The sequence below is a fragment of the Oenanthe melanoleuca genome, chromosome 12 (genome assembly GCF_029582105.1).
Source record: "Oenanthe melanoleuca isolate GR-GAL-2019-014 chromosome 12, OMel1.0, whole genome shotgun sequence".
NCBI lineage: Eukaryota > Metazoa > Chordata > Aves > Passeriformes > Muscicapidae > Oenanthe > Oenanthe melanoleuca.
Window position 1 is genome coordinate 7,719,976 of NC_079346.1, and position 21,231 is coordinate 7,741,206.

The 21,231-nt window shown below is 39.5% G+C and overlaps 1 protein-coding gene across 5 annotated transcripts in view; it reads left to right on the forward strand.

Annotated features, from left to right (window-relative positions):
• Positions 1 to 21,231, forward strand: part of FHIT (fragile histidine triad diadenosine triphosphatase) — a 518,320-nt gene that overhangs the window by 285,210 nt on the left and 211,879 nt on the right. The gene's annotated exons all lie outside the window — the stretch shown is intronic.

Below are 21,231 nucleotides of genomic sequence, written 5' to 3' on the forward strand. Positions count from 1 at the left end.
AGTTCTGCTGTAATGCAGACTCTTAGCACACATTTTGATTGATGTGAATATAGAAACAATTGGGTTACCTGAAACAGATGTACTGGAGCAGAGCTTCATTTGGCACAAACAGCAATTAGTAAATGTTTCCATTTTGGCATGTAAAACAAAATAATTTTAAACTTAGTTTTATCGTTTCTAAAATAAAATATTTTCCATTTCCAGAATAAGGTTTCTTTCAAACCATCTGCTTAAAAGTTAGCACTTCCTTACTTTTTTTTTTTTTTTTTTTTTTTTTTTAAGTTTTAGACTGAAATGTAACTTTTAAATTTTGTTACAGAGAAATCTTTCCCCCATTATTTCTGATCTGCCAGTTTTAATAATTGGTTTGGTTTGGTTTGGTTGGTTTGGTTTTTTGGTGTTTTTTTTTTTCCCAAGTTTGTGTGCTCTAAATATCTGGCTTGATTTTCCCTCTGACTTCTAATGTGTGAGAGTTTATTTTAGTATACACAGAAAGGATATTAATTCTAATTAAGTTTTTCTCAATAGCTTTAAATCTATAAAAAAATTTCTCTAGCGCTTATAAAAACAGAAACCCCATGGAAACCTGGTTCTGAGGTTTGCTGTCATGGCAAAAATATTGGTAAATATAAAACATACCATTTGGCCCATCAATATCTCCAGAAGGCAGAGAGACAAATGTGTGGGATGTCAAATCATCCTTGGGATTTTGCACTGCAACTTCATCTAAAGCTCTGTTACTTGTTCTAAGTATTTTTATTGGTAAAGCTGTACACAGAAGTTTTATTTATAGTTTCATCATCTTTATGCTGAAGTGCTAAGGGACACAGACTCAAAGATGTCATGTTAATCTTCATAAAAATCCTAGCCTGTGTGGGCAAACCCCTGATCTGGGTTTTAAAGAGGGCTTTGATTATTTTGTTTTTTCACTTCCCCAAAAAGAGGCACGAGTAAGAAATGACAGCTTTTTTTTTTTTGCTTTTTTTTTCCTTCTCTTGTTTTTGTAAACATAAATTTTAGGGGAAAAAATTGCTGAAGCCTCATTTCCACTAAACTGACTTTACAAGTTAGCTGGAAAAGAACTCAAGATACCACTTGAGCCATAAATGCAGTCACTCCTTTAATGCTATTAAAAGTCTCTGCCTAAAGAAATCCATTGATGCTCTATATTCTAATTTACAGTTCTGTGAGTCACATTTGTAGCTATCAGCACCAGCTGCCAACACAGTCAATTCCAGCAATTCAGAGTATACTGATTTATGATAAGATTCCCCTGGAAGGAAGCTCAGAAAAACAGGTACTGGAAAATATAAATGTTATTGTATGTTGCAAAATGATCTTATGTTCATTCCATTTTCCAAATAAGATTACCAAACAGGCAGGAAAATTATGTCAAGATCATCTGATTAAAATGACTATTAAAAGTTAAAGGTGCCAAAGTACCTCCTGTAATTTTTCCCTGCTGTTTGTAATGGCACCCTGTGAGGCTTGAAATTGGAATTGGATTGTCATCTGCAACGTTGCTGTTCAACCTGACTGTACAACTTCTCAGCATCCTGCCTGGGAGTGCTGGTGCTGAGAAACGTGCTGAAAAAACCACATTGCATTAAAAGCTGCTCCTCTGCAGGGCAAAGGCAAAGCTGTGAGTCCCTTCCTGCTGAGGCTTGTCTCCATCAAGTGGACCTGCTGCTAAACTCCAGAAACAATTCTCTACAAGCCCCTCTTTTACAGCTGAAGTTTTGGAGGTTTTGTGAGCACAGTCATAAAATTGTTTCCTACATACAAGAGGAGAAAACAGTGTTCATGGGAAGATCAGGTGAGCAGAGCCCTGTGTCCTGAGCAGGATAGTGCACAGCAGGAATCAGGAGCTCAAGGCACCTTGGCCTTGCACTTTAAAGAATTCCTTCTGTTAAAACAGCCTTTGTTTCTTCTAACTGAGGCACCTGCAGTGGTGAGAGATGCTGAAATATTGAAAGGTTTGTGCACATAGGAGGGGAGACAGAGTGAAGCAGCACCTGGCACTGTGGCCAGTGGTCCTGGCTGTCAGTGGCCAGTGGGGTGAGCAGGTGCTCATCCCAGATCTTCTCATTTTGGGAATTGCTGTATCAGTAAAACCAAGGCTGGTTTGCCCTCTGCTTCCCACTCCATGTCCCAAATGAACCTGTTCTTGTGATGCTGTTTGAAAGGGTTATTCAACTTCTGCTCATTCTGACATCTTGTCTCCAGTTTAAATCTGTTTTCTCATGACTTGTTTTGGTGAGCCTTTCTGAAACCATGCTTACTGAAAGAATATGAATCTGTTGGGCAAGGTCTGTCCTTCCTGCTTATTTCCTTCTACAAGTCAGTTTCCTTTATCTCCCTTAGTCATTTCCATCATATTGTACTGGGGGAGTTACTTCCCTTTTCCACATTTTATACTCAAGAGTTGCTGTACTCATATATGGGATTAAAGGCTCTGCATGTGGGAAAGGCTTTTCAGTAGGGCTCTGGCTCTGACTGAGGGCTGTCTGCTGCTGTCCCTGTGAGCAGGGAATTCAACACTGTCACTGATCAGCAGTGAATAATAGCTGTGTTATGGACCCATGTTTGTGGCTCTACTTCTGCAGAAATTGAGATAAGCACTCCAACTCACAGTGGTGTGAGTTGTGGTAGTGCCAGTGTTCACCACCTTTGACCTTTGACTCACTGGTTGCTGGATTCCCATCAGAAAGTCATTTGAGACCCAACCTGTATCAGAGGTTACTCATTTGGGAGCATTTTCAGGATCAAATTTTGTCTTTGTGCTCTGAAGTAATAAATCTCCCAGGGAAGAGTGTCATTTTTACATGGTATTTTAGACATAAAATCTGTTTGATGTTTAGGGTAGAAAATTTGATTAAAATTCAAAATTAAAAATTTTAGTACCTCATCATTTGATGGTACCTGTCAACTTCCAGCCCAGGCTATGCATTTCAAATTCATGGGGTATTTACTTGAAAATAAATTACAAAATTATGGAGTGTGGGTGGGTTTTTAACTCCAGAATGTAGCTTGTGTATCCCATTACAGAATATTTTTACCATCTCATGTTAACCATCAAAAATGGATTTGTGTGTAATTGGTTTAACTGGAAAATAATATGCTAAGATAGAAGCTGTTGTTTTTTGCAGTAATAGCTCAGTTAAATCGCTTTCAGTTATTCCTGCTGTTTACAGAGTACTTCAAACCCCCTGCCTGACTCTGGTTTCTGAACTTATTTTTTTTTTCTTTTTATGCTATGTGCATCATTTAAATTCTGTTTTGTGCTTTGTAAGCGAACACTAATATTTTGTATTTTGCAAAAGACAGCTGTGAGGCTCCTTATTTTTCTCTTTAAAGCTTTTTACAGTTTTTTTTTACTTATATAGTGTTAGAATGTATGCCTTGTCTTCTTCACCATTGAAATGCTTCTGTTCCAGTCTGACAATTTTAAGCTCAACTGGGCTGTTTTCCATTTCATCAATTAATTTGTCAAGAAAACCTGTTTGTTTCCCACCACACTTCATGTGAGATTGGTGAAATTACTGGCCAGGAATAAAAACTGACAGATTTTGGTACATTTAGAGATGCTAGAACCTCCCTGCACTCCATCATTAGCCACACTGATCCTAGTATCATACAACAAATGGTATCACAACAGGGTCCAGGGGAGTAATCTCAGCTGAGACACTGCCCTTGAGCTGGCCTGTGCTACAGCTGAGGAAGGATTCACATCCTTTTCTGAGAAAGTGAAATCATGTGAAAATACACATTAGGGCAGATCACAGCCACAGCTGGGAACTGCTGCTCTCTCATGAAGGGAATCCTAAGCCTGCCTGGGCTATATTTAGGTAAAAATTAGAATTAATATTTTTAAAATTAGACCTTTTAACTGATAACAGTGTAACACAACTGCATTAAGCTTCTCCTGCTGCTTTTGGCTTGTGCTTGTTTTAAAAAAGGCTTGTTACAGAGTGAGTTAATATATATATACCTCAGTGCATGGTCTATAAAGAGAGGCCTTGCAATTTGATTTGGTCACTGCATTTCTGGTATGACCCTTTTTATCACCTCTGTAATTTCCACTGAAAAGCTTTGCATAGGTCATATATATCCATATTTATTGTGAATACATTACACACTGTGGCATTTCTCTCTAACCTGTCAACTAAGAGCAATTAAATTGTAACTGAAAACAGAACAAATAATCTTAAACAATATGAATATACTTCATCTCTCAAATCTGAGAGCTGTTGCTTTCCTGTTGGCTTACCTACTCATGGCATAATCTGAGTAATATTTTTGGGTTTTCATCCTGGCTTTAGAGAGCTGCTTGTTTTGCATTTATCTACAAAGCAAGTGTGGGAGAGCACATAGAAGAGAGGAATGGAGTGTCTTGACCTACATTAACTCACAGCTGGGTAGCAGCAGTGCTTCTGATTTGATCTGACAACATCTGCTTAAGTTGATGCATTATCTGTCCTTGCTGTTACTTTCTGAGATCACGCTTTGTGATCTTCCCTGCCTGTCTGTGCTCTCAGCAACCTCAGCTGCTCAGGGCATTTTTGTTCTGGGGAAGATAGTGGATGACTGTGCAGGCCCATGACCCTTCCCCAAGCTGTGTAGGAAGGGGTTCTGGAGGATGGTAGGCAGAAATAATTTCCTTTCTCAAGCAGCAGTGCTGCCTATTTGGGAGCCTTTATTATGTATGAACTATTATGGAGTTTAATCCTCATAATCTCAGCAGAGACCCCTCTGTGGTCACAAGGATGGATGTGCACATCCCTCTGGGTTCTTCCTGGATCTTTAACCCTTTCTGAGAAGGGTTACTTGACAGCCCTTTTTCAAATAATCTGCCTGCATGTCTTTATGTTCCTAACTATTCAGCAGCTGTTCCTTGGCCAGCTTTACCTCTGGTTGTGCCAGTTACTCATAACCTGCTTTGGAGGACTGAGAATGTCCATATTAGCTCTGAGCACCCTGGCAGAGTGGAGCTTAACACTGGTTTTATTGACAGAAAAAAAGAGACATTGGCTTCACTGCCTGTGTGCTGTGGGCCATGGTCTCAGCCCAGGGTGAGATACAGACAAGCAGCTGAGACTTACAGAGATGGATTGTATCAATGGCTTCTTGCAGCTGGGGATAAAATACAGGATTCCAGTTCTGATGGGTGCCCAGTGTGTGAGCACTGCCCTTTGAGAATGAAGCTCAGCATTTCTCTTGCAAGTGCTTAAATAGGCAGTGTATCAATCTTAATCTTGGCCTAGTTTAGCTTTATTTTCCTTAACCACATTTGATCTGTGTGAATGGGCTTTTTCTGCTCTTAGAAAAAAGACCAGTAGTATTTGCCTTCTGTTGGCACATTCATGTACCTTTGATTTTAAGATGTCCACAGTTTGTTTAACAAAGCATCTGTCTATGCTGTTGGCACTCCTGTAAATGCAAGCAGCACACAGTGCAGCACAGCAGACCAACACCCTCCCACACAGTGTAAAATACTGCTCCATCTTCATGAACAGCTCTCCTCATTTCACAGCCTTCACCTGAAGCTACAGCACAGCCTTACTGCATGTCTTAGAAGTCAACTGATGTGGACCAAAGGACTGGAGGGAGATGTTGGTTTCAGCAGTCCATCACTTGCTGCAGACCTTCATGTGTGCTCAGGAGCCCTCTTCACCCTCCAGATAAAATGTGCAACAATTCTTCCTCTTCCAGCCCCTCTTTTCTCTTTGCATCTCTGCTATATGCCTCATTGCTGCTCTTTTATTCCAGATGAATGCTGCTTCCTCAGCTCTTTGTGTGCTTCTACTCTTTCTACTTGTGTGACAGCCTCCAGCTTCTTTGAACACTTGTCTTTAAAATTCCTCCTTTTCCCTACAAAACTCTCCTTCTACTGATGTTTTGTTCCTATCTCTTGCCCATCAATCTGCACCTCTCTCCACATATTTATGTCTGTGCTGTACCCTTTTGTGTGTCTCTTCTCTCATCTGTGCAGTGAAAAATCCAGTGCTTCTCTTCCTATTGATAATAATTGTGGAAAGAGATGAAAGTTGTGGAGAGATGTGATGGTAAGTTTGGGGATCCTCCTTGCCAGACTTGATCTGTTGACCTCTTGCTGGTCACAGGGACATTTCCTGAGTTGATAAGTTTGGCTCTGACCTAGTTAATTCCAATTCCTATAGTACACCTTCTGTTTCCCTAGTTTGAGCTCTGTCATGGTACACTGTTTTGGATAACAGAATTTCTGCCTAGCCAACACCTTTGTGTGGATGTAAGTCACAGCATTTATCTGGGTTACACATCCACACACTCTCCCCCACTGCCCAGTCCCCATCCCTTACCCACAAGCACACATTTTCCTGTAGGGCATCTGCCTTCCCAGATGTTTCTTTTTTTTTGGCATGCAGCTGCTGGCTGTCAAGTGTCAGTCTGGGTCTTGGGACTACAATGTAAGTCAGCATGGTTTCATGTTCAGTTATTTTGCTTTGATAAATTTCTAGTGCTTTGTTCTTTCTAGGCTTGTTTTGTCAAAGGTCTTCTTTGAGTTTTCCAATAATTTATATCCCAAACTAGTCCTGGTGTCTTCAAGATAGGCTACCCAGAGTGTCTATGGAAATGGTTATCCTTCTCCTGGCCAGTCATGTATTGTATTTAAACTGTTGTGTAATTGCTGCCAGCTTAAGGCTCTGTTAGTTTGTGTCTTGCTACTGCAACTTTTTGAAAGATTTGTTACTGAGAATATCAGCTGCTCTAAAACTTTTAATGAAACTGTACAGTGTGTGTTTTTTCAACCTGCAAATTTCCAGCCCAATGTTCCTTACCATATTATTCTCAGTGCAGCCTGTGAAGGGGTTTCTGTATATTAAATCCAGTCCCTCTGATCTGAGCTATGCTGTGTAATTTCACTAATGTTGCAGTCAGATTCTCTAATGTACACTTAAGGTGATTAGAAAGAGTTTAGTGTTCTTTCTCTGTCTCTTACCCTCTTTATTTTTTCTGTCACTGTTACCCAAAGGAATTAGGAGCAGAAACTGTATGGAAACACTTCTCTTGTTACATCATTGCTTCATGTTGTCAAATTCCCTATATAATGTATTCAATACCCTGTAATTATTCCCACTGTAACACTGGGAACACAGTTCTGGTAATTCCGATGCTCCATTTCACCACTAAAGTAACATTAGTTTTGTATTTAATAGGACAGTATATCCAAGTTTAGTGTATCTCACAGTTTTACAGCACTGGCATTCAGTGTACTGAGATTATCCATTTTCCACTGCTGCATATTAATGTTGGCTTTGTGTGTATGAACTTCTGTTTTATGAACATGCTGCAGTGCACTGGGCTGAAATTTGCAGATAGGCCTAACATAGCATTTTGGCTATGCAAGATAAAATTTGAGAGCACAGTAATAGCACAGCTTTCTGACAAGTGTAAATGCTGCTTGGAGAGAGTGCAGCAGAAAAGCTGAGGAGACAACCAGGAAGATTTTTCCCAACCATTAAGGGAGATTGGAAAGAGAAATCTTCATCCTTGTGTCACACACTGTCGTTCTTGCTAGTTAAAAGAATTGCTGAGAACTCTGTGAAAGCTCCTGCTCAGGCTGTGGTTTCAAAGTACAGGTCAATATTTAACCAAATCCAATGGAACAATTATCCTGTGATACTGCTGTTCAAATGAATGTTGTAAATCTTTTTCAGCAGCAACCTAGTGGAGCCCAGTCCATGGGAGGGATGCATGGGAATCATTAGAGACTGCAGGATGGAAGGGGAATAAATGTCCCTCGGGTTCCACAGTCAGCTCTATACATCCCTATGTTTCTTCACAATTTGTTTTCTCAGAAATTGCCTTTCACATGTGACAACTGCTGCAGAATGTAGAGGAATCAAAGTTTGATCAGGACTTCCAGTCTTGTAGAGTAAATGAGGAACTCCTGGGTTCCACTAATTCCTGACAATGGCATTGCTCTTCTTCCTAAGCCAATATAAAATGTGATATCCTGGGTAAATTACAAGTTTCAGGATTACATTCTATTTTATCTATATTCCTACTCCTGCACCATAATTACCATATTTTTCTTAGCTTCCCACATGAGAATATACCCAGTGAAGATTATACACAGTGGGTTTTTGGTCCTTGTACTGAAGATCTGCAGTCCTGCTCAGTGAGGTTTGGAAGCTCTGTAAGAGTTACTGTCAGTGACCTGAGAGCTGGCTACACTTTAGCTGAGGATATCCTGGTTCTTCTGTCTACAGTCAGAAGAGCACTTGAAATTAAAGGCATTATAAAAAATGCAATTTGCTACTCAGAAATCTAAGCATGTCTATAAAATCAATACAGTTTTATTTTTCAATCCATTGATAGTGTATCATTCTGGCTGTCTTTGCCTGTGTTTCTCACTAATAGCTCTTTTGGGGCTCTACTGCTGGGAGGAGAAAAAAAAGAAAAAGGATAAAAAAGCAACATCTATACCATCATTCACCTTGTATTGATGCTGCCCTGACTACCAGCCTAGTGGCACACACATGGCATCTTACCTACCTTCCTTGTATCCAAGTGGTCTTTGACATTTCTGAATGTTTTCAGGCACTTTTCCTGCTGAGGTGAATTGCATTGCTTTGGGGTGAAAATAAACCATTGGAAAAATAATTGCAAAATTTGATTGACAGGGCTTCCTTTCACAATCCCCACATTTTCAACTCCTTCTCTGCAGGAAGCAACTGTAAAGAACAATCTCTACCTGGTACTTAAAGACCTAGAAGCTATGTTTTCAACCTCACTGCAATTTCCAGTCCAGGTTGCTTTGTGGGATTTTCAAATCTCATTGTGAAGGCTTAGATCACATTGACTAAACTCAAGGATGTTCAGCTGCCACAACAGTTGATTTAACAATTTTTCAAGCATTTCCCTGATGCCAGTCTCCTACTAGAGAGAAAATGACATCTGTTCCTTATTAAATCTGCATTCCTTTTCCTTTCTGTTGAAAGGTGATGTCCAGCATTGGCATGGTCAATGGATTAAGCTGTTTTTCTCTGTTTAGGTCACATACATGCCTTTACCTGGTGTTACAGAGTGTCCTGGCACAGTTTCAAGCAGTACCCAAGGGCTGGACATCTGATAAAGTTTGTTTGATGATTCCCAGCACATCAAGCTGGTCTTCCTAATTTGATTTCTTCAGGGCTTGTGGTGCTCTTCCTTCGGAGCTTTAAAACATAATTCAGTTTTTATTTTTTAAAGGCATGAAGAACATAACTGTTCAAACTCAAGTGTTTACTTTGAGAAAAGTATTAGTTGTTAAAGAAGCATCCTCTGACTTCTAAATTTAAAATGACTTTGTGTCCAATTCTACTGATAAACCAAAGAGTACAGATGTTCAGAAGTTGAACACAAATCTTTCATTGGCAACAGAATAATGTGTGCAATCATTTTGCTTTATTCTTTTTATTCTATTTTATTCTTGCTTTTTTTTTTTAGTCAGTAGGTACAACTACCACTAAAAGAAACTCTCTTATTTGGAAAATAATCTGGGCCTGCAAAACATTCCAAGTGATGGGGTTAACACAGTGGCCAGCTGTAACTCCTAAGAAGACAGACAAGAGGATGCTCTTGTGTTTTGGATAAAAATGATTGCTGGATTAATGACTGGCATTGGTATAGATTTGGAGCAGAAAATACAGGTGGATTTGGAAACTGTGTGCTTGTAAAACATTTTAGACTTGGAATTGTGTAGAATAAATTAACCCATTGAATGGTGACTGGACAGTCTCCCACTGGGTATTTGAGAAACATCAATTTCTCATCAGTCCTGGTATGTTTTTTAAAGTAAAGATCATGGCTTTTGAGAAGTTCTCCAAGTTTGGTGATTTCCAGAGAACTAGAAAAAGACATTTTGAAATGTACAAACTCAAAGGGGGAACAGTGATTTCCCAATGTATATAAATAGCTGTAAACATTAATTTTGTAAGACTCTTGGCAGTAAGGTCAAAAAGGGTTTCTTACTCGGTGTTTTGATTGTCCTCTAAGTTGTCAGTTCTGACAAAGGGAAAAGGCAGCTGGAAATGAGAGGAAACAAAAGCAGATCTTAGCTCACAGTCATTAAAATGAAATGCATGTATCCTGCAAGGGAAAGCAGAGCTCTGCTCTTGCCTCACAGGCTGCTGAGGTAAGGGGGGAGCAAACAGCACTAAAGAATGTTTATTCACTGCTGGTGCAGGTAGCTCTCTGGAGAACCCTCTGTACAAGGCATAAAATTCCAAGCAATATGACCCTTCCTGAGGTCTTCACAGAGAATTCTTCAGAAGAAAGCTTTAAAGGCAAAATAAATATATTAAAGGGCTCTCGTAACACAAGTGTTTCTATAGTTATTAAATCATCCACTAATCCCCCCAGGGCACAGGGGCTGGTCTATCAAGTGGGAGCATCTAAGGCCTTCATATCATTTCTTCTTCAAGTAAAGCTAGCTGAGTCATGTCATCATATGTGTTTATATCATCTTTGAAAGACATTTGTAGGTATAAATGGAACATTTAATGCTTACAGAGGCTGCTTAGTATCAAAAGGCTGTATATTCAAGTCTTTTTGCAATTCCTTTGTATTAAATGGGCCCTTGTGGCACAGTCTAATGGTAATTGGGAAATCCAGTGTAGTAAATGTTTTTTAGCTTTGCATTTATTGTTATTCAGAGAAGTTTGTAGATAAAATGAGTGCATTGCCCTGAACTTTCAACTCTCCTTTCAGCCATGCAAGTACCTGCAGCAACACACTGAAGGTGGCCCCTGTTTTGAAGTTAACAGAAGAGCTCTGGGCTCATGAACCCACAAGCCATTATCTGCACTTACTAATGTCTGATTTCTCTGGCATGTGGGACTGGATCAGGGTTGTGAGTGACCTGGGTTTGGGTCCTAGAGGAATCCATGGAGGAGCTGCAGCTATGAGCAGATTCACTTTGTGCCCCTTAGCAGCAAAGATTTTGTCCTTTGCAGTTCGTGCCAGATACCTGTGTTGTGCCTGAGGGCAGAAAGAAACATTCATTTGAGCCAGAGGCACTTTCAAAAGGTCTACACAGGACATGCTTGAGGCTCCAGGCTCTCTGGGCACACAGGGAGAAAGAGAGGTCCTGCCCAGAGAAGCAGAACAAAAATTAGCAAAAGTTCAAATATGTGTTGACACTGAAATTGTTTAAATTACTGTCTGGTTCTCCTCAGAAAAGGGTATTCTGAGCAGCATTTCCATGTGTGCTCACACACAGATCTCAGTGAGAAAAGCACTGTCTAAGCACTCCTGAAAATGTAGCTCTTAGTCTTGTTTTGAAGTGTCTTCTAGAGCTGTGGGAACAGTTGGATGAAGAGTGTTTGAATTTCTTAGACAATGGGGGAGAGAAAGAAAAGGTTAAAAGCTAGACAGTCTTCCACCCCACTCTTCAGACAGCCCAAGCTCTGAGAGCTGCACAACCAATGAAAAGATGCTGAGATTCTTCCTCAGCAGACAGATCATATCTCCATTTTAATTTACTTTAGTTTCTTTAGTTTAGTTTGTACTTGCCATTGACCTGGGTTTTTTTTCTAGTCTTTGTATGTTGACAGCAAACTCTAAAATCAGGAATTGTTCTTTTCTGTCATTCAGTGCCTGCCATGGTGGTTTCAGCAGTGGAGGTGGCATGTTAAGAATGGCAATGGGAAGAATGGGGATTTAAATGTGGGATAAAAAAGGTTTTACTTCCTGCACTAGGTACTGTCCCACAGGTGAAGGACTGACAGTACTTAAGTGTTTTGAAGAAATTTTGACTCTCTTGGACTGATGTTTTCTGGCATAAATCCTAGAGTTGAAATCTGTATGAGTGAGTCCAGAAAGCCATAAAACCATGAAATCTTTTTCCTTCCCTAACACAAATAACAATATTAGACAATTCAATTAAAATCCAGCTTGGTTGAGAAAAAAAGAAAAAGGACTCGTGTGGTGACTGTGTAGACCAATTCTCAGCTTAGAGCAATTTTGAATAATTCGAATATAAATCCTTGCATACTGGGACTTATGCTGGTAGCAATGGTGCAGCCTTAGCTGTGCAAGATGAGCACAAACTGTGTTTTTAACATAGCTAAGAGCAGTTGAACTAAGGGAGCAAGGTCAGAGTATACTCCTTTACTGGGTCTTTCCTTTTGATCACTGAAAACCACTCAAGTACAGATGGGATGCAATCTATGTGCCTGAGAGCACCTGTATCCTAAATAATTAACATGACATTTACAAGGCTGTTTGCTTACTCTTTTCCTCTTTTTTTTCTACTTTTTTCTTTTTGCCAATTACTTCCAATAATGGTAGCAAGTAGGTTTCTGCTCCTGACTGAGTTAGTGATTATAATGTCAAAGGGGCTTGTGTAATGTCTTCTGTGTCTTAATAAACCTGTCAGCTGAGGTTACATTGCTTTCTAATTTTCACCAGTGTAACATGCTGCTGCACAGCTGGGGAGAAATGGCAGACTCAGGAGCATTGTAGCCTGCTGTTGTATTTTATTATTAGATTGTGTCCTGATAAAACCATACAAAGTGGTTAAGCTTTAAGTTTGCAGATTAAACCTACACTTTAGAAATCGGTCTGCTGCTGTCCTTGTGTGTTTGGTTTTGAGTGTTTGATCTGTCTTGTCGGATTTTGCATCATTTTTCTTGGTTTCATGGGCTCATTTTAACATGCAGAATATAAATTCTGTTTGCAGGAGGGACACACGATTAGCAATCAATAATAATAGCAGCTAGGAAATCCTAATGAATTGCTATGGAATATGTATGTCTTGATTTGTCTGTGTGTGTGATGTTTCAGAGCAAACTAAAGCAAGAAGTTGAGGGAGGAGAATCCACAGCTCTGCAGATGGCTGGAAAGAAAAACATCTTATTACTAAGGTGGATGCAGTGGGAGCATTAGATTAATGGCTGCAGTGTGTGAGTTCAGTCCCTTATATTTACTGTACATAATGATTTGCTTATAAGTAAGTGAGGCCTTGCAAACAGGTCTGCAGAGAGTGCATCAGGTATCTGTGGTTTCTACAGGGCAGCTCTTGCTCTTACTGAAATTTCCAGGAGATCAGCAGGGATTGTTAGAAGGGGAATCCAAGGCAATCATCTTCTGGGCTTCCTGAGCCAGAGCTGCACTCCTTCCCTCATCAGGATCCACTGCCACTGGATATTTATTTCTTGTAGTCTGTCTCCTTCTTTCCTCAAGTACAATCTTTGTTATTCCCTGGCTTGTTTTCCCCCCACTCTTGCTATGTATGGGTTTCCTCAAGCAGGATCAACTTGCCTGGCAATGTCTCCTCTCCTGGAGAGAGGACCAGGCCCACCCCATCCTCTACAACATGCATCATTTGCAAATTAGGATTTAAGCATAGAAAAGAGCAATGGTACCTCTAGCAGGGGAAGTGAAACTCTGAGCATATGACAAAGATTGAGATAACCTGGTCCAGCCTGCTGGACATGAATTCAGCCTGCAAAGGGGGCTGGTTTCAACACTTCAAGTTCATTTTGACAAATGTGAGAAATTTCTTTCCTCTTCCTCTCATTACATTTTCAAATTTGCATTTCACAAGACTAATCAATTATTAAAAGTGCCTTAAAATCTTCTCAAGACATATGGGGATTATTGGCATCTGTGTGTTTAAGGAAGCAGGTATTTTACAGCTTGAAAATAGCATATGCCTAAGGTTCTAATGTAACAATTTAGTTTTCAAGAGCTGCAGCAGCAACACAAGTGCCTGTAACTCACCTACCATATGCTATGGTGTGAGGGGACAGCAACAAACACTTCTGTTACATATCCTGTTTCTTTGCTGCAGCTGGGTAAAAATGTGTATTGAAATATGTTTGGGTGTTCAAAATGGAAAATAACATTAATTCAAAAATGCTTTAATAGAAACCAGTGTTTTAGTGGGCTGTGTTTAATATAGAAATGAAATCTGCCACGATGTGTCCTGAGTTTCTGCTGAAAAGCATCAAGTCCAAAGGATGTCACCAGACTTCTGTACCTCAGTCACTTAAGCACTGCTGGCAATTCCATCTATTCCAGGTTCCATGTTTTTCAAGGGCTGTGAGTTTGCAAACATCGATCATGATTTAAAGCACTTGTCCTTTATTTAGTTAACAAGAAGGCACAGCTGTTTCCCTCCTTCTCCCACCAATCCCTTTTGCAGCATAGCTGTCTCAGAGGACTGAGCTTACCTTGAGTTTCTCCACTCTTGTAATTCTCCGTATGTTTTGGGAAGGCATTTTCCCAAACACTTCCCAAACATCTTTCTCCTAATTAAAAATCCAGGGTATACCCTTACATAAGGTGTGCACCAACCAGCATTTAGGATTTTATCTGATCTTAACAGATTAAGACACTGAAGGCAAATTTATCCACTTTTGCTTGAAGCCTGACTTTAAGGTAGAAATGATGCCATTTGTATTTTGTATTTACTTTTATGGCTACTTTCCTTCCAAGTCATATTTTAGAGAACATTAAAGCCATTGGCCCAAACACACAAAGACTATAATCTTTCCCTTAGAGGAATGCTGGCTGACAAGGCTGCTAATGTGTCACCTTCTAATAATCTGATAATTATAAATGATGCAAAGAGGAGCGTGGGGTGGTGGAGCAGCAGCACACACCAGGCAGAGCCAGCCTGATGATTGCAGCACAAAAGGGAGGGGGATTTGTAAAGCTACAAGTCCAAAGGCCACAGTACTTGAAACACCAGGGGCATGTTTAATTACCCTGCAAGGCACAGCCTGTCATGTTCTATTGCTATTATGGTGTATTATGGGAATGAGGTGTTATTTATACATCAGAGGACTTATTGGAAATTATATCCTGCCTTTTATGAATTTAGAAAAGAGGTTGAGTTTTGTCATCAAATCTGGTGTTCTGTTCTTCCAGGGGAAAAAAAAAAAGTATAATTTGTACTTTAATTAACATTTTTTTTCTAGATTGCAGCCTGTTTTGCAACTATGAGAGTGTTATTGGTTTGGAATTGATTTTGGTGTCATATGTTGTCATTTGACAAAAAACAGTTTTACTAAGCTGTTTGACATTCGAACAGCTGGTAATGTCACTTTTGTTAATGTCTTTAACCACATTTTTAACAAAACAGCAGATGCTCATCACAAAAGCCATTTTCCTCTTCCATCCAAATGTGTAAAATCAGCTAACTTACTGCTTCAATTAGAGTTGAACCTTCTAAACAAGGAACTGACCTGAAAACAGACAACCCTTTAAGGAATGCCCTTTAGGTGTATATCTGGTTAACCTTTAAACCCAGGAAATACCTTTTTTTGGAGAAATATATTCGTCAAATATGTATGAGTGCTGAAAATGGTTCCCAGATTTGCTACCTCTGAATGCTGAAGGATCTGTTTCAGTGCTGAAATACTCAGCAGTCATGGAAAGAATTTTTAACTGTGTATATAGAGCTATATGTTTTAATATAGAATATTTACAACTGAATAGTCAAGGAACTAAGAGGAGCTATAGTCTGGAATTTTGTATTTGTCAGATTGCACCGTATGTAAAATTGCTTATGCTTATAAAAATGTCACTGCATTTTGTTTGGTCACACAAAAGAGGATTTCCAGCCAGAGTTGCATGTCAGAGATGATTCTGACAAGCAAGAACTTCCCCAGAGCCTGCTCATTTCTTTTGGTGAGTGCAAATTTTATACATACTTGATTTACACTGGAAACAAAACTTGATATGCACTTAGCAAACACAGCACACATAGGTAATTCTTCATGTTATTCTTTGGAGTTTCTCAGACATCAAAAGTTCACTTGCTTTAGATCTCAGTTTGGCTTTTTGCTGGGGTTTAACCTGGCAGGCAGCTCAACACCACCCTAGCCCCAAGTGACATGGGGGAGAGAACTGGAAAAAAAATAAAATCTGTGGGTTGAGATAAAGAGAGCTTCATAGGACAGGAAAGGGAAATGATGATGATTATGACAATAATGATAATAATAATAATGAATGATGATGATAAAATAATTAGACTATAGAAAACAAGGGATGCACAGTTCAATTGCTCATCACCCACTGACTGATGCCCCCCAGCTTCTGAGCAGCAGCCCCCAGGCAGCCTTCCCTGCTGCTGGTGGCTGGAATATCCCTTGGATCAGTTGGGATCAGCTGCCCCAGCTGTCCCACCTTCCTGACCCACCCCAGCCTCCCCTGGGATGGGATGGGATGGGATGGGATGGGATGGGATGGGATGGGATGGGATGGGATGGGATGGGATGGGATGGGATGGGATGGGATGGGATGGGATGGGATGGGATGGGATGGGATGGGATGGGATGGGATGGGATGGGGAGCAGCAAAGGTCTCCACTCTGTGTAAGCACTGCCCCACAATAACCAAAACATCCCTGAGGTACCAACATTATTCTCATCTTAAATCCAGCTACTAGGAAGAAAATGAACTTTATCCCAGCAGAAACCAGGACACTTTTGCTGTCAAGGTGACAGACTCATCCTCTGTGTCGTATTTTAGCAACACTTCATAAAATCTGAGCTTGGATGGTGAAATGGGAAATGGCTTAACAAGGGAATTATTTAACTCTTCCAGGCATTTTATAGGAAGAAGTTAAAATGAATCTTTAGAAATGGTAGCAAAATAATTTTAAAATAATTTTATATTTTTAACAAAGCAATACTGTCTTCTTGTCTTTTTTTCTTTTTAATATTTTCTTTATTTTTAGCTGAAGGTCAGTTACAAAACTCTGTTACTAGGCAACAATTAAAAATGCTATTTCTACAGCTTATAAATTCTGTTTATTACACAGAATATATTAAGCCTGCACATGCTTACTATAAAAAAGAAATTATTGGGTTCTTTTTGTATGTGGGATGACAAATATCTCATGATCAAGAAACATTTATCTCATATTCTGAAATTGACTTTAAAAGAATAATCTAAGTCTATATCAATCTCTGATAGTACAAATTTGTAAAACTTTGTTCCTAATTGTTACTGACATAAAATAGTAAAACTACCAAAATTTCATGTGGATGCTGTAAGCTTTTTTCTAATTAATCAATTTTTGTGATAATATTGCAGATCTAACAGTACTGCCCTTGTAGCTGCCTACATTGTGCTCCAAAATTTCTGCTGCTGTCTTCTTCCATATGTAGCCAAGTGAAATACCTGTTTGCATGTTTATTCTCCCTGTTATTATTTCAACAAATGAATGCACCAGGCAGACTAACAGTAAGAAAAGCAAATATTTACCAGACAAGGCACAGTACTTATTGAGAGGGAAATTTATATTCCTAACAGTGACCATCATGCTTTGTGCTGGATTACAATAGGTACATGTTTCAGTTAAAAAAAGAAAATTTACGGGTGGCCTCCATTTAGTGACAAATTAAAATAAACTGATCCCAAATTTCAGGTTTTGAACACTTACTATGAACTCTATCCAAGCCATCTTGGAATTGAATTCCCTGAAAAATTATATCTGTTCCACATTCTGAAGGCTTCTCATTGACCAGCTAGAACTATAAAGGTAAATGATAAATGGTTGATTTAACAGCACATGCAAAATTCAAATTGATTTACTGTGTTTACAGTTTCACCCACTTAGACAAATGAAAGGTAAAATGTTTTTGGTTCTATTCTTTGTTTATACATTACTATCTTACACATTTTCATGGTGTAGAAAGTGCTTCAGCAAAGCAGCCTGTTTAGTTGTGAGCATGGCAGAGCAGGTGAAACTTCAATTTTGCTGGCAGTGTATGACTGTGTTCTGAGTTTATCAAAGGATGGTCCTTCCAGAAAGGGTCTTACGCCTCTTATTTTCCCATTTACCTGACAAATTTCTTCTCAGTATTTCTCTTCCTTACTGGGTACAGTTTATTCAGCTTGTGTCCAAACCATCATGGCTCATTCCTCTTTTCTTGCTTCTTTGACCCAAATAATAGCCCTGAATGCTGACTCACATTTTCTGCTCAGTGGCCAGAAATTGTTCATTCCTACTTTTCTTTTTTACCCAGAATGACATTCCTGCAAATAGAGGAGGTTTACTTGTTCCATGATTTGGAGCTGACTTTTCTGAGCAGGTTTTTCCATCAGGTTTCAGGTGCATAGAAATCACAGTTTCTCTTGGAGTCACATTCATGACTGTTTTCCTCTGCTTCTTTAATTAATTTGGGGTATTGGGACAATCTCTGAGTTTTGAGTCAGTCTCCAAGAAGTGCTTCTTGTTCTTACTCTGAAGTACAGTTTGCCCAAAACCTTTTAGCTGATGCTCTGGTGTGTGTGGTATCTCTCTGCTTCCAGCTGCTGCTCCTTCCTTTCTGCCCAGAAAATGGACAGTCTTTCTGTTTGGGCAGAAAAACACTTCAAGGAAACCTTTTATGTTTCCTCCAACAGAGGCTTCACACACTTAAAATATGCAAAATGTGCTATAGACCTGTACAGAGATGTTGACTCACTATAGTTAATTTACTATAATTTTGATAATGTCCCTTTCACTCTCTAGAGAGCATGACCTCTAAGTCTCTAAAGTCCAGTAACCAGCCTTCCACTGACTTCAGCTTGTATCAGATCAATTCCTGATCAGTATCTATAGACTATGGAATAATTCGATTCAGTTTACAGATGGGTTTTAATTTCGATATCAGTGTTTTTCTTTAAACCTACAAATAAATGATATTTGAAAGTGGGAAATGAAATCCCCAAAGTACATCCTCCAAAAGAGTTGCTTATTACTATCATCCATCTTTTGGTAGTAATAACAGCAACTCAGAAGTCAGGAAATACTGAAGGTTAGCAAGCCTAAGACAACTCTGAATCATGTGTTAGTTCTATTCAGAGTGGTTATTGAATGTAAGCTGACAAGAAATCAAGGGGAAATTTGCCATAAATTATTGCCAACTATTTCTTTTGGTTTCAGAAAGTGGATCTTTTTCTCAGAAGTCAAAATTAATTGAAGTTGTTTCTCTCAATTTTGATGCTAATTCCTTTTTAAAAAGTGGTTGAGGTAATTTGGGCAAATAACTTAAATATCTCAAAAAAGCAATAGATTTCTATAAATGATGCATTGTGCTGGTTGTCAGTAACCACCTGTGTCTGAATATAGCTGAATTGTTGAACTATTAAACTTTATCAACCATCAACAGCCTGATTTTTTTTAAAAACCATTATGTAAATTATGTAGTGCATAAAATTATTTTAGAAACACGTACCAAAGTGGAGTTAGGAAATTCTGAAATTAAGATTGCCTGTGCTATTGACTGGGAAAAGCTTCTTTTGCTGCTTGGATCCAATCACAAAGTAGATCCAATGGACAGTGTGGGGTGTCTGGTTTCAATTCCAGGGATGCAAACCTTGCATGGCCCATCACAGGGGGGTTGCTTGGGAAGGGATGTCCCACACAAACAGGTCCCTCCTGCAGGGTTTGTAATGGATTGAGGCACAAAATCCAGGAAGAGTCTACTGTAAAGTGCATCAGGGAACAAACAACAGTTTTAATACTGCTGCTTAGTGTGCCACTGGGAGGAACTGGTCTGTTATGGGACTCATCATTACATAAAAATGGTGTGTGTGTGTGTCTACATATATATATATATATATATATAAATATATATTCTGGGTTTATAACTTTGAGTGTATCAGAACTTACTTATGTGGGTCTTTGGTGTATTACACAACAAATCCCTTCTCTAGCAGCTTGCACAGCCAGTCTGTATTTACTCTCTGAGACCTCAATATGGGACTTGAAGTGTTTGGATTTAACTGATAACTCAGCCCACAAATGCTTTTCCCTGGAAAGACAGATTCCCTTTACCTGCTCCATTGGTGGTACCACCAACAACCAGCTGTCCCCCTGCACTTCAGGAAAATCACATTAACTGCACACAATTTTTTGACCTGAAGTTTTCCATGATCTGTGTGACTTTTGAGTTATGTTGTCAAAAAAGTTGGACCAGAAAATGTGGTTCATTCAGCTGAGTGTGTTTCAGCTGAAACCTCCCTGGTTTAATGAACTTTTCTGCATATGCAGTAATACTGGAACTGTCTGATCTGGCTGAAAAAAAAATTCACATCACTTTTTCAACCACAGCTGCCTGTGAGCCACAACTTCCTTTTTGTCAGCTCCAGTGCTGATCAAATTCACATAGAATCACAGAATAATTCAGGTTGTAAGGGACTTCACAACTTCAATGGGATCTTCAATTTGTCTAAACTTCAATCTCTTACTAGACTGCAGGGAATAGAACTGGGAATAGAAGGAAAGGAAGTTTTTCATTTGTCCTGCAGTTTGTGACATGGTTTGGGGATTTGTGGTTTTTCTTTTGTCTTTATCCAAGAACTGTGAATATAAAAGATAAATGGAGTAAAAGATGTGTGACACCACAGAGGAACAGGAGATCCTGAAGAAGAAGAAAATGCACGAGTATCCAGAGGTGGGAGGGAGTGAAGGGCTGAGAGATGCTGGGATGGGCTGGAAAGTGGTGTGCTTTGAGGAATTGGCATTGTCTTTGGGGAGAGAGCAAGAAACCTTTCCTGGTGGCAGAGAGAAATATGAAGGTGAAGAAGGAAGGTGTGAAGGTGAAGAGGGAAGGTGTGAAGGAGAAGAGGAATACAGAGAAAAAGGCAGAAGGGATGTGAGGGTGTTTGGGTCATGGTGAGCTGTCTCTGTGTAGGAAGGAGAGAAGGAGGGACAAGCTGTTCCCCAGCCATGGAGGAGGATTTGTGGGCTGCAGGCAGTCCCAAAGGTGTGGGGAAGGAGGACCTGACCAGCTGGGAGATCAGTGTGGAGCAAGGGGTGGAAGCTCTGGACTTCTGCAGAGAACTCAGTCTGAGGAGTCAGACCCACTGCTATCCCATATTTCTTGTGATAACTTCACTAATTATGCCAACACTCAGTACTGTGAGGGGAACCCTAATATTTCATATTCATTATAGTGAATGTAGATCATTGAATCAGTGCATAATGAGTTTATTATCTATTGCACCCAAAGCTGGTGTCACATTTTGCTGAATAGCTCATAAGACATTTTGACATAATGCAGCTTTCTTGTTCCAACCTTTCAGCTAAATACTGCAAAGTAATAACAACAAGAAAATAGTTTCTGCAAAGAAGCAGAAGTATTTTATGACAAAAACAGCATTTGGAGTAACATCCTAGAAGAGCAGAGGCACTTTCTTTTCCCTCTTGTCACTCTCATTAAGGCTCTGAGACACTTTTTTGTGCTGTCTCTCGCTGTTGGA